Here is a 13,634-nt window from a genome sequence, read left to right on the forward strand (position 1 = left end):
CGCTTTATAAAAAGCAGTTGCTTATGTGATGAAGTTTACATGAGCTTATAAAAAAATCGTTATTTTCATCCAGAAAAAGACGATTTTCCATCTGTATGGAGGCATCACAGTACAAGGTGGGGCAGAAGAGCAGTTTAGGGAACACTTGGAATGTCCCATCTGCAGGCTGCATGTAGTGGAGGTGAGGTGGGGGGGCCTTCACTGCTGGACCCCATATTCAGTAGGAATACTCAGCCCCAGTATTTTATCTCCTATCAGCTGCCAGGAAGATCCAGGGAGATTTAGTGGCTGCTAATAAGCTGCTCTCCCTGAACATAAACTACAGCCCCACAACTTTCACTCCACAGTGTGAAAGGCAATGCAGGTGCTGTGACCTACTCAACACAGCAGACACGATTCTGCCTCCCAGGTGGTATCTGGGCTCCTCTTAGAAGCTACTTGCCCATTATCTGCAGCAGATGGGTGTTGTAGTCCCTGATTCCCTCCTCCTGTCCCGATGCTCTGCCTCCTGCACAGGTTTCAGCAGCTCTGCAAGCCAGGAACGGAGCAGCCCTGCATCTACCAATGAGAAGACAAGGCGGGGCTAGAGTTGCAATGACAATGCTGAGAAAGATCAGGTCTTCCCCAGCTCTCTGGCTGTGTCAGCGGGCCGCACAGGAACAGTAAGGAGGCCGGATGTGGCCCGCGGGCTGCAGTTTGCCCAGGTCTGCCCTAACCCTATAACTTCCCTCTCCAAAATCACTGAAGGAGAGCTTGCTCATCTCTCCAAATCGCACCTCACCACTTGTGCACTTGACCCCATCCCATCCCACATCCTCCCCAACCTCACCACTACACCTATCCCATCTCTAACCCATCTCTTCAACCTTTCACTAACTTTTGGTACCTTTCCTTCTGCTTTCAAACATGCCACAATCACACCTATCCTCAGAAAGCCATCCCTTGACCCGTGCGCTATGTCCAGCTATCGCCCCATATCTTTGCTCCCATTTGCTTGTAAAACTCCTTGAGCAGCACATCCACGCTGAACTTTCCTCTCACTTTGCATCTAACTCGCTCTTCGACAACCTACAATCTGGCTTTTGTCACCACCATTCCACTGAGACTGCCCTGACCAAACTTACTAACGAATTACTTACAGTCAAAGCTAACAAACAATTCTCTATACTCCTCCTTCTAGACCTGTCCTCTGCCTTCGATACAGCTTACCACTGCCTCCTCCTACAGATCTTCTCTTCCTTTGGTGTCAAAGACCTTGCCCTATCCTGGATCTCCTCATACCTTACCAACCGTACATTTAGCGTTTCCTACTCCCATACTACCTCCTCATCCCACCCTCTCTCTGTTGGTGTCCCTCAAGGCTCAGTCCTGGGACCCCTTCTCTTCTCAATCTATACCCTTGGCCTGGGACAACTCATAAAGTCCTATGGCTTCCAGTACCATATCTATATACTCATGGCACTCAGATCTACCTCTCTGGCCCAGATGTCACCTCTCTGCTGTCCAGAATCCCAGAGTGTCTATCAGCCATATCTTCCTTCTTCTCCTCTGGCTTCCTCAAGCTCAGTGTGGACAAATTTGAACTAATTATCTTTCCTCCATCTCGCATACCTTCCCTACCTGATCTATCTATCACAATAAATGAAATCAGAAATTATTTTCACTAAAGGGTTGAAACAAAAGCGCAATAGGGTCTTATCCGGGTAAAATGTACAAATACTGAAAGTATTATACTCACCTTCTCAAAGAGAAAGTAAAGCCTGCATAGTAAGTCAGCCTGCTGCACGTCCAACGGTCCACAGCGGAACCGCACCACAGTTCAATAAGGAATAAATTCTTGGACTTTAAGTGCGCTGCCAGACAGATTCAATAACCACACAAGGTTAAAAAAGTTAACCCTTTAATCCCTACGCGTTTCGAAGCATAACGCTTCTTCTTCAGGGGTTGATACATGACTACAGAGAGCTGTCATCGCATTTATACATACAAGATTCAAATTTGGCGCCCTCAAAGACACGAGGTGCGCCGCAAAGGTCAAAGATCAAAGTAATTCAAGCGTCAAGAGTTCATAAAGGTTAAACATTCCCTAATTAAAAAATAAATCTTTATTATATTTTGCAGATAAAAGAAGAAAAAAAGGAAAGAAAAAAAAGGAAAAAGATGATGAAATGAGGAAGAACGGGAAGAAAATGAACCCACGACGTGAGGGCAAGAAAAAAGATCAAAGTCCAGCGAACATGCCACTACACCAAGGAGAGTGCTCGAATTTAAAAAAGAAAATATATAATCCAACAATCGGAATGAATCTCCGAAATAAATATTTGTAAGAGTGATAATTAAATGCTACATGCATATGTATGATTAAAAATACGCTAAAAGGAATTAATGTATAGATAATAAATAAAAATAAAAAATAAAATTATAAAATGTGTCACCTATTATTTTATTTCAAATTCCATGAGAAATCAGTGGCGTGGGTCAATGGGCAAAAAAACCACAAGCAGAAGAAACCAAGATCGCATACCGCAGAAGGGGAAAAAAATGCGTTTTTCTGTTCTTAATTTTTGCTTGCATACAGTTTTTCTTTTTCTATATTAATTAATTCATGTTTAAGTGGACCTCGTTATATAGTTTCTCATTTTTAATATATATACAATATAAAATATATTTTTAATCTTTTAAAGTATTGCTTCTTTATTTGTTTTTTCCCCTTCTGCGGTATGCGATCTTGGTTTCTTCTGCTTGTGGTTTTTTTGCCCAATGACCCACGCCACTGATTTCTCATGGAAGTTGAAATAAAATAATAGGTGACACATTTTATAATTTTATTTTTTATTTTTATTTATTATCTATACATTAATTCCTTTTAGCGTATTTTTAATCATACATATGCATGTAGCATTTAATTATCACTCTTACAAATATTTATTTCGGAGATTCATTCCGATTGTTGGATTATATATTTTCTTTTTTAAATTCGAGCACTCTCCTTGGTGTAGTGGCATGTTCGCTGGACTTTGATCTTTTTTCTTGCCCTCACGTCGTGGGTTCATTTTCTTCCCGTTCTTCCTCATTTCATCATCTTTTTCCTTTTTTTTCTTTCCTTTTTTTCTTCTTTTATCTGCAAAATATAATAAAGATTTATTTTTTAATTAGGGAATGTTTAACCTTTATGAACTCTTGACGCTTGAATTACTTTGATCTTTGACCTTTGCGGCGCACCTCGTGTCTTTGAGGGCGCCAAATTTGAATCTTGTATGTATAAATGCGATGACAGCTCTCTGTAGTCATGTATCAACCCCTGAAGAAGAAGCGTTATGCTTCGAAACGCGTAGGGATTAAAGGGTTAACTTTTTTAACCTTGTGTGGTTATTGAATCTGTCTGGCAGCGCACTTAAAGTCCAAGAATTTATTTCTTATTGAATAAATGAAATCACACTTTGCCCTGTCCTGGAAATCCGCTACCTCGGAGTAACCCTTGACTCTGCCCTGTCCTTCAAACTGCACATCCAAGCTCTCGCCACCTCCTGTCACCTCCAGCTCAAAAGTATTTCCAGAATCCGTCCTTTCCTCAACCCTCACTCTACCAAAATGCTTGTGCATGCCCTAATCATCTCCCGCCTTGACTACTGCAACATCCTCCTCTGTGGCCTACCTTCTAACACTCTCACACCACACACCTCCAGTCTCTCCTTAACTCTGCTGCCTGACTAACTAATCTCTCTCCTCGCTACACTCCTGCTTCCCCTCTTTGCAAATCCCTTCACTGGCTCCCAATTTCCCAGCGTATCCAGTTTAAACTACTAACACTAACCTACAAAGCCATCCATAACCTTTCTCCTCCGTATATTTCTGAACTAATATCTTCCCTCACGTAATCTCCGGTCCTCCCAAGCCCTCCTCTCTTCCACGCTTATTCGCTCCTCACCCAATCGCCTCCAAGATTTCTCCCATCTTCTGAAATTCTGTGCCCCAACACGTCTGGTTATCCACCACATTTGGATCCTTCAGACGGAATCTGAAAACCCATCTCTTCAAAAAAGCTTACAAACTGTAATGACCACGCCGCCACCTCAACACCATCGGAGCTATTGCAACCCCAGACCTACTATCTCCTTCCCCATAATCCTGTAAAATGTAAGCCCGCAAGGGCAGAGTCCTCTTCCCTCTGTACCAGTCTGTCATTGTTTTTTTGTTTACTGTAAGTGATATTTGTATTTTGATGCAACCCCATCTCATGTACAGCACCATGGAATTAATGGTGCTATATAAATTAATAGGCAGAGATTTAACCATCTTGAGACTGAATAGGAGTCTCAAGATGGTGCTTTGTTGTTGGAATGGGCAGACACTGAGGATGGGACTGTTCTGACTACGGGACAGAATAGCTCTGCCTTTTGGAAAATGTATCTAGGCACAGAGGGATAGCTGACAGGAAGTTTAGAATATAAACCATAACAGACCACAAGGACGGCAAAAATACAGGTAACACAGGGAGTCATTACCAGGATAATTTTTGGGGTTGTTTTTTGGGGCCTTGAAAAGCTGTTTAATTCATTCTGCAACCAGCAATAGACTGGTCAACACAAGACTCTACAAAAGGTAAACGGTGCAAATATTTTAATGCATCAAACATTTGCAAAAGTTATTTTTAGTCCAAAATGCTTGCATATAAGCAAATAAAAAAGGTGCCCATATCCTTTGAAAGAATTAGGAAAGACAATGTCTTGCCGAAACCTTTGCTCTTTCAATTAAGTGATCTGTGAAGATCTTATTATCCGAGTCACCATATCTCTAGGACATCTCAAAAGTTTTTTGAATCTTTTAAAGGAGGTTCGAGAAGAGGAATAGAGAAGTTCGGAAGTTTATTGGCCATGTTTGCTTTCAGGCACTGGCCATACAAATACGAGCTGGCCGGTCCACCTTGCGCTACAAAAGATGTGTGACCCGTCCAGGCCGTGCCAATGCTGCTGATCTTGGATGGTGGGGAAGGCCTGCTTGCTGGATGCATCTAAGAAGTGATTGTACAGTTGCAGGAGGGTCGACACGGAGGGGCCATATTTTTGCCACAGTTGATATTTTTTTTACATGACAATGTCTTCTGTTGCTTTCATCTTATTTCCAGCAAAATATAAAACGAGAATCATTTATAGCTGAAAATAAATATGATACCCTGAAGGATTGCCCGGTGGAGGCATCAAGAAAGTCCCTTCAAGCAAGATGCAGAAACACCTTCTGAAATGTTTCTTCACGCCGGATGAAATAACTGCGATTTTGTCTGCAGATCTGTGTTTTATTTATGTGGTGTGTGTGATCCATCTAAATAATCTGTGATAAAGAGCTATGAAGTAACACAAGAGAAAAAAACGTGCTAAGGCCACTTTCACACTTGCTTTTTTTGCAGCGCGTTTTTCCTGCAAAAAAACGCATGGAAAAAACGCATTGCTGCGGGATTTTTTCAAGCATTTTTATGCGCATGCATGAAAAAAACCCAGCGTTTTTATGCGTTTGTATGCGTTTTTAGTGTGTTTTTATCGCGTTTGCTTTTTTTCCAACATTAGTTGGCCCCTCACACTAACCCAAACCATGACTTTACTAACCCTAACCCTTAACCAAATCATACTAACCCTAACCCTGACCCTAACCCTTAACCAAACCATACTAACCCTAACCCTTAACCAAACCCTACTAACCCAAACCCTAACCCTAAACCCTAACTAACCCTAAACCCTAACTCTTAACCAAACCATACTAACCCAAACCCTAACCCTAAACCCCCTTAACTAACCCTAACTCTAACCCAAAGCCCTAATTTCCATTGTCAAACCAATGGTCAACAAAAAAACGCATGCGCAAAAAAACGCATACATGAGCATGCCAATGCGCACATATGCGCACCCATAGACTTATAATGGGTGTCTTGCTGTAAAAAAAACGCATGGCGCGCGCATGCGTTTTTTTGAGGCAAGTCAGACGCCTAAAAAATGCAACAGAATGCATTTTGTGCGCCCGAGCGCACACCAGAAAAAAACGCATGCTCGTAAAAACGCATACAAACGCATGTGTATGCGCACATAAGCGCATCCCATGCAAAATATAGGGAAAAAAAGCGCATGCGTTTTTTAGTGCTAAAATACAGCGCAAAAAAACGCAAGTGTGAAACCAGCCTTATAAACGCATTCACCCAGCTATCCTAGACTTGAATTTATAGACTTTTGTTATACGTTTTCAGCTATGTCAAGGATAACAGCCGAGAAGGTCATGTAGATCCCACCGCTGCCACCAGTTTGTCGGGGGACCAACCTCCGCTGCCTCCAATCATCAGGGCAATTACATAATTGTCTAATGGACGAGGCGGCTGCTTCCACTACTAGGCCGGTTATTGGGGTATTCACAGTGAGCGTATGGTATATACACTCCCGATTCCAATGCATGGGATATATAGATATACAGTCATATGTTAAAGTTTGGGCACCCCTATTAATGTTAACCTTTTTTCTTTATAACAATTTTGGTTTTTGCAACAGCTATTTCAGTTTCATATATCTAATAACTGATGGACTCAGTTATATTTCTGGATTCAAATGAGGTTTATTGTACTAACAGAAAATGTGCAATCTGCATTTAAACAAAATTTGACCAGTGCAAAAGTATGGGCACCTCAGCATAAAAGTGACATTAATATTTCGTAGATCCTCCTTTTGCAAAAATAACAGCCTCTAGTCGCTTCCTGTAGCTATTAATGAGTTCCTGGATCCTGGATGAATGTATTTGTGACCATTCCTGTTTACAAAACAATTCCAGTTCAGTTAAGTTTGATGGTCGCCGAGCATGGACAGCCCGCTTCAAATCATCCCACAGATGTTCAATGATATTCAGGTCTGGGGACTGGGATGGCCATTCCAGAACATTGTAATTGTTCCTCTGCATGAATGCCTGAGTAGATTTGGAGCGGTGTTTTGGATCATTGTCTTGCTGAAATATCCATCCCCTGCGTAACTTCAACTTCGTCACTGATTCTTGCACATTATTGTCAAGAATCTGCTGATACTGAGTTGAATCCATGCAACCCTCAATTTTAACAAGATTCCCAGTGCCGGCATTGGCCACACGGCCCCAAAGCATGATGGAACCTCCACCAAATTTTACTGTGGGTAGCAAGTGTTTTTCTTGGAATGCTGTGTTTTTAGCCTCCATGCATAGCGCCTTTTTGTATGACCAAACAACTCAATCTTTGTTTCAGCAGTCCACAGGACCTTCTTCCAAAATGTATCTGGCTTGTCCAAATGTGCTTTTGCATACCTCAGGCGACTCTGTTTGTGGCGTGCTTGCAGAAACGGCTTCTTTCGCATCACTCTCCCATACAGCTTCTTCTTGTGCAAAGTGCGCTGTATTGTTGACCGATGCACAGTGTCACCATCTGCAGCAAGATGAGGCTGCAGGTCTTTGGAGGTGGTCTGTGGATTGTCCTTGATTGTTCTCACCATTCTTCTTCTCTGCCTTTCTGATATTTTTCTTGGCCTGCCACTTCTGGGCTTAACAAGAACTGTACCTGTGTTCTTCCATTTCCTTACTATGTTCCTCACAGTGGAAACTCACAGGTTAAATCTCTGAGACAACTTTTTGTATCCTTCCCCTGAAAAGCTATGTTGAATAATCTTTGTTTTCAGATCATTTGAGAGTTGCTTTGAGGAGCCCATGATGCCACTCTTCATAGGAGAATCAAATAGGAGAACTACTTGCAAGTGGCCACCTTAAATACCTTTTCTCATGATTTGATACACCTGGCTATGAAGTTCAAAGCTCAATGAGGTTACAAAACCAATTTAGTGCTTCAGGAAGTCAGTAAAAAGTAGTTAGGAGTGTTCAAATCAAGAAAATGATAAGGGTGCACATACTTTTGCACCGGTCATATTTTCTTTAACCCCTTACCTACAATGGACGGAATATTATGTCCCAGCGATCAGCGACGCCCACGTGGTGAGCGCCGCTGATCGCGGCCGGGTGTCAGCTGATTATCACAGCTGACACCCGGCACAATGTGTCAGGGGCGGTCACGGACCACCCCCGACACGTTAACCCCTTGTACACCGCGATCAAACGCGATCGCGGTCTACCGGGGGTTAAAGGGAAGCATCGGCAGGGAGGGGGCTCCCTCCGTGCTTCCCTGAGCCCCCCACGGCAGCGCAATGTGCAGCGCTGCTGCAGGGGGCTCTTTCCCTACAGGCCCCCGGATCCAAGATGGCGACGGGGGCCTTCGGGGGCCTGCAGGGAGCTGACTTCCTCACTGCCTGCAAAGCGCAGGCATGAGGAAGACTGCAGCAGTGCTTGTGACAGATTGCTGATCTGTCACAGTGATCTGTGATGTGACAGATCAGCGATCTGTCACAGGACAGTGATGTCCCACCTGGGACAAGGTAATAAAGTAAAAAAAAAAAAAAAAAAGTGTTAAAAATAATTTTAAAAAAAATCGCTAAATAAATTAGAAAAAAAAAATAATATTCCCCAATAAATCCATTTTTTCAAAATAAAAAAAACAAAAACAATAAAAGTACACATATTTGGTATCGCCGTGTCCGTAGCGACCCGCCCTATAAAACTGTCCTATTAGTTAACCCCTTTAGCGAACCCCTTAAAAAATAAAAATAAAAAACGAAGCAAAAAATAATGATTTATTATCATACCACTGAACAAAAAGTGCAATAACGCGCGATCAAAAAGACGCATATAAATATCCATGGTACCGCTGAAAACGTCATCTTGTCCCGCAAAAAACGAGCCACCATACAGCGTCATCCGCAAAAAAATAAAAAAGTTATAGCTCGCAGAATAAAGCAATACAAAAATAATTATTTTTTATATAAAATTGTTTTCATTGCTTTATCAATTTTACCGCACGCGGAACGGTGTAAACGCACCCCCCCAAAAGAAATTCATGAAACCCTGGTTTTTGTTCATTCTGCATCCCAAAAATCGGAATAAAAAGCGATCAAAAAATGTCACATGCCTGAAAATGGCACCAATAAAAACGTCAACTCGTCCCGCAAAAAATAAGACCTCACATGACTCAGTGGGTCAAAATACGGAAAAATTATAGCTCTCAATATGTGGCGATGCAAAAACTATTTTTACAATAAAAAGCATCTTTTAGCGTCTGACAGCTGCCAAACATAAAAACCGCCATAAATAGTAAATCAAACCCCCCCGTTATCACCCCCTTAGTTAGGGAAAAATAATAAAACTAAAAGAAAATGTATTTATTTCCATTTTCCCGCTAGGGTTAGGGCTAGGGTTAGGGCTAGGGTTAGGGCTAGGGTTAGGGCTAGGGCTCAGATTAGGGTTAGGGGTGTGTTGGGGTTAGGGTTGGAGTTATAATTGGGGGGTTTCCACTGTTTGGGCACATCAGGTGCTCTCCAAAGGCAACATGGCGTCTGATCTCAATTCCAGCCAATTCTGCGTTGAAAAAGTCTTCCAAGCTCTGCCATGCGCCCAAACAGTGTTTTACCCCCACATGTAGGGTATCAGCCTACTCAGGACAAATTACAAAACAACTTTTGGGGTCCAATTTCTCCTGTTACCCTTAGGAAAATAAAAAATTGGGGGCAAAAATATAATTTTGCGGAAAAAAATGTTTTTTTTATTTTCACGCCCAGGCGTTATAAACTTCTGTGAAGCACTTGGGGGTTCAAAGTGCTCTCCACACATCTAGATAAGTTCCGTGGGGGGTCTAGTTTCCAAAATGGGGTCACTTGTGGGGAGTTTCAATAGTTTAGGTACATCAGGGGCTCTCCAAACGCACATGACACCCGCAGACCAATCCATCAAAGTCTGCATTCCAAAACGTCACTACTTCCCTTCCGAGCCCCGACGTGTGTCCATACAGTAGTTTTCTCCCACATATGAGGTATGAGGTATCAGCGTACTCAGGACAAATTGGACAACAACTTTTGGGGTCCAATTTCTCCTGTTACCCTTGGGAAAATAAAAAAAAATGGGGACTAAAAGATGATGTTTGTGGAAAAAATACGATTTTTTTATTTTCATGCCCGGAAAATAAAAAATTGGGGGCAAAAATATAATTTTGCGGAAAAAAATGTTTTTTTTATTTTCATGCCCGGACGTTATAAACTTCAGTGAAGCACTGGGGGGTTCAAAGTGCTCACCACACATCTAGATAAGTTCCTTGGGGGGTCTAGTTTCCAAAATGGGGTCACTTGGGGGGGTTTCCACTGTTTAGGTACATCAGGGGCTCTCCAAACGCGACATGGCGTCCGATCTGAATTCCAGCCAATTTTGCATTGAAAAAGTCAAACGGCGCTCCTTCCCTACTGAGGTCTGCCATGTGCCGAAACAGTGGTTCCCCCCCACATATCAGGTATCAGCGTACTCAGGACAAATTGCACAATAACTTTTGCAGTCCAATTTCTCCTGTTACCCTTGGTAAAATAAAGAAAATTGAACCTGAAGTATTTTTTTTGTGAAAAAAAGTTAAATGTTCATTTTTTTTTAATATTCAAAAAATTCCTGTGACGCACCTAAAGGGTTAATAAACTTGTTGAATGTGGTTTTAAGCACCTTAAGGGGTGCAGTTTTTAGAATGGTGTCACTTTTGGGTATTTTCTATCATATAGACCCCTCAAAGTGGCTTCAAATATGATGTGGTCCCTAAAAATAAAATGGTGTTGCAAAAATGAGAAATTGCTGGTCAAATTTTAACCCTTATAACTTCCTAACAAAAAAAATTTTGATTCCAAAATTGTGCTGATGTAAGGTAAACATGTGGGAAATGTTATGTATTAAGTTTTCTGTGTGCTGTATTGCTGTGATTTAAGGGCATAAAAATTCAAAGTTGGAAAATTGCAAAATCTTCAAAATTTTCGCCAAATTTCCATTTTTTTCACAAATAAACAGAAGTTATTTGAATGCAATTTTACCACTAACATGAAGTACAATATGTCACGAGAAAACAATGTCAGAATCACCAGGATCCATGGAAGCGTTCCAGAGTTATGACCTCATAAAGGTACAGTGGTCAGAATTGTAAAAATTGGCCCGGGAGTTAACGTGCAAACCACCCTTGGTAGTGAAGGGGTTAAATGCAGATTGCACATTTTCTGTGAGTACAATAAACCTCATTCGAATCCAGAAATATAACTGAGTCCATCAGTTATTAGATATATGAAACTGAAATAGCTGTTGCAAAAACCTAAATTGTTATAAAGAAAAAATGTTAACATTCATAGCGGTGCCCAAACTTTAACATATGACTGTGTGTATATATATATATATATATATATATATATACACAGTGTATATATATATATATATATATATATACACACCCCAGTATGGTCACCACCAGCTCCACAATAACAAAAGGAACTGCTAGTTGTCTCCGCCAATCATTTATACAGGCCAATCAGACACCCACTACAGGTAGCGTATGGCTTTATCTACTGTAGCTGTAAACAACTACTCCATTTGCTTCACTCCCCTCAATGAATGTCCTTGCCGATGTCCTAAATGTTATTGAATATTTGAATTTATCCCCTTCCCAACAAGACCAATTTCTGTTTTTGCATTTTTATTTTTTCCCCATCTTCTAAGACCCATGAATGAATCCTCATTCTTGGTGTCTTTTCCCCAGAGTACATATCATATTGTAATTACCTGGTCACTGCAGGAGGCCCCTACTTCAACAGCTCTCTCATTTCTCCAGTTATAATTAGTTTCTCTCTTCCTCCCATAATTAATTCCACAAGTCCTATTTCCATGGAGGTTGAAGTGTCAGCTCTTTCTCACCTCCCCAACCATAATTAATCCCATATGTTCAATGTGAGGGTGATATGTCCCCTGTCCGGAGATGTCTTAATGTATTTTTAATTTTTGTCTACAAGCTTCTTGATTACATTTTTTTTATGGTGATGGTGGTGGCTCTGTATGTAACCTCTTGATTTCTGCTGCTTCAGTGGGAAGAGAATAGAACAAGTCAGTGCAACGCAGAGAGGCAGTCTGTTGTATTGTAGGATTATTGAAGTGATTGACTGGTGGAGATCTGAATTTTGTCAATCATCAGAATGAAAAGGCTGTGAATTTTTTTGGGTGGGACTGATATGGCAATAAATTAATGCAGCTCTTTCGTTTGGTGACTATCCTGGAAATAAGACCCTACGAGTGATGGAATGGTGAATAAAACAGCTTTTCTCAGTTGCTTTATGACCACATCAAAGTTTAACATGTTGGGAAACAAAGAACCTGTTAACCCCTTAACGCCGAAACTAATTTTTTTTTTTTTAATTTTTCCTTTTTCCTCCCCTTCTAAGAGCCCAAACGTATTTATTTTTCCTTCCACGTAGCAATGTCAATGAGGGTTTGTGTTCAGCAGAACGAGTTGTACTTTTGATTGACACCATTCATTTTATCGTGTGGTTGAAAAAATTGTGGAAAGCGCAAACAAAATTCCAAGTGTGTTGAAAAAAGGGCAAATCCTCCACAATTGTTTTTTTTGTTTTTTTTATTTATGACGATCACTGTAGGGTAAAACTGACCTGGCAATATAATTCCCAAGGTCGGTATGATTATGCAGATACCAAACATGCATATATATATATTTTTAAAAAATTTACAAATTTGCAAAACAAATTTTACTTGTGTCACCATTTTCCGAGACCTGTAAAGTTTTCATTTTTGGGGTATGGCGCTGGGTTACGGCTTATATTTTGCACCCTCAGCTGACGTGTTTATTAATACCATTTTGAGGTGGATATAATGCTTTGATCGCCTCTTATTACATTTTATTGCAATGTTGCGACGGCCAAAAAAAAAAGTAATTCTGCCGTTTCTATTATTGCTTTCATTACACCATTCACCGATTTTGATAGATCGGACTTTTACTAACGCAGTGATACCAAATATGTGTATTTGGAAGTTACATAAAATATCAAATGTGGGAAAATCTCTTTTATACAATTAGGCTGTTATTTCGTTTTTCCCATTTTGCTCTACACTCATAATGAATTTTCGTAAATACTTTTTTTTCTAGGAGTAAAAATTAAAATATTTCTAATGACAAATTACTAGATACCACCTTGAAAAAGGGTCAGTCTATTACAAAGTAGCTCAGGCTTCATGTGGTCTAAAGGTGATCACCTAGACAGGAAATCAAGTCTGTGCAATGTGGAGAGGCAGTCTACTGCAAAGCAGCTCAAAATTTAATCATGGACTTAAATGGTGGTAATCTAGAGAGGAAGTCAGGTCTGTGTCATGTGGAGAGGCAGTCTACTGCAAAGCAGCTCAAACACCATGTGCTTGAATGGTAGTTATCTAGAGTGGAAGTCAAGTCTGTGTCATGTGGAGAGGCAGTCTACTGCAAAGCAGCTCAAACATCATGTGCTTGAATGGTGGTTATCTAGAGAGGAAGTCAAGTCTGTGTCATGTGGAGAGGCAGTCTACTGCAAAGCAGCTCAAACATCATGTGCTTGAATGGTGGTTATCTAGAGAGGAAGTCAGGTCTGTGTCATGTGCAGAGGCAGTCTACTGCAAAGCAGCTCAAACATCATGTGCTTGAATGGTGGTTATCTAGAGAGGAAGTCAAGTCTGTGTCATGTGGAGAGGCAGTCTACTGCAAAGCAGCT

At 41.0% G+C, this 13,634-nt stretch overlaps 1 protein-coding gene across 2 annotated transcripts in view; it reads left to right on the forward strand.

Moving 5' to 3' along the window:
- Nucleotides 1-13,634, forward strand: part of GFRA4 (GDNF family receptor alpha 4) — a 575,713-nt gene that overhangs the window by 538,936 nt on the left and 23,143 nt on the right. The gene's annotated exons all lie outside the window — the stretch shown is intronic.

Source organism: Dendrobates tinctorius, unplaced genomic scaffold, assembly GCF_039654945.1.
Source record: "Dendrobates tinctorius isolate UK_male_01 unplaced genomic scaffold, ASM3965494v1 ptg000095l, whole genome shotgun sequence".
In the NCBI taxonomy this organism is placed as follows: Eukaryota; Metazoa; Chordata; class Amphibia; order Anura; family Dendrobatidae; genus Dendrobates; species Dendrobates tinctorius.